The 609-nt window shown below is 38.9% G+C and overlaps 1 pseudogene; it reads right to left on the minus strand.

Annotated features, from left to right (window-relative positions):
• Window positions 1–26: 26 nt before the first annotated feature.
• On the minus strand, window positions 27–526 carry LOC111787156 (annotated as a pseudogene).
• Window positions 527–609: the final 83 nt, after the last annotated feature.

Here is a 609-nt window from a genome sequence, read left to right on the forward strand (position 1 = left end):
GCCATAAAAAAAAAAAAAAAAAGTTATATAGTGATGTCCTAAATCCATTTTCCTTAATCCGGGTAGTCAGAAGCTTGTAAAATTTGAAAAAGATCCGATCGTTGTTGTTCGGTTAATTCGGTTGGAAACTCAACCAAAAACTTTACTTTCAAGCTGCCTCTCTTATCCTCGTGTTTATGTTTAGGCATACCTTGACCTTTAATGAGCTTCTCGTAACCAGGCCAAACGACATTGTTTGTCTCCAAACTCATTGTTTCTCCTCCCAATAGAGGCACTAAAATGGTACAACCAGTTAGTGCTTTTAGTAGAGGGATCGCCATGGTTATCTCCAAGTCGTCGCCTTCTCTTTTGAAGTATGCGTGTTGCTTCTCAGCTATCACGAACGACATGTCGCCTAGGTAACTGCCTGACCTCTTGTTCCCCGTTCCTTCAAATGTTATCTTCGTCCCCTTTCTCCACCCTGGCTTTACTTTTATCGTCAACGTTTCCTCTTCCTCAATTGGTTGCCTATCAACATATGTACCATCTTTAATTCATGAACCAACAATTTAAAAGATCTAAATCATAGCTAATTTAATACAGTTTAGTGGATAAAACATCAACTATCAC

Source organism: Cucurbita pepo, unplaced genomic scaffold (assembly GCF_002806865.2).
Source record: "Cucurbita pepo subsp. pepo cultivar mu-cu-16 unplaced genomic scaffold, ASM280686v2 Cp4.1_scaffold006192, whole genome shotgun sequence".
Classification (NCBI taxonomy): Eukaryota; Viridiplantae; Streptophyta; class Magnoliopsida; order Cucurbitales; family Cucurbitaceae; genus Cucurbita; species Cucurbita pepo.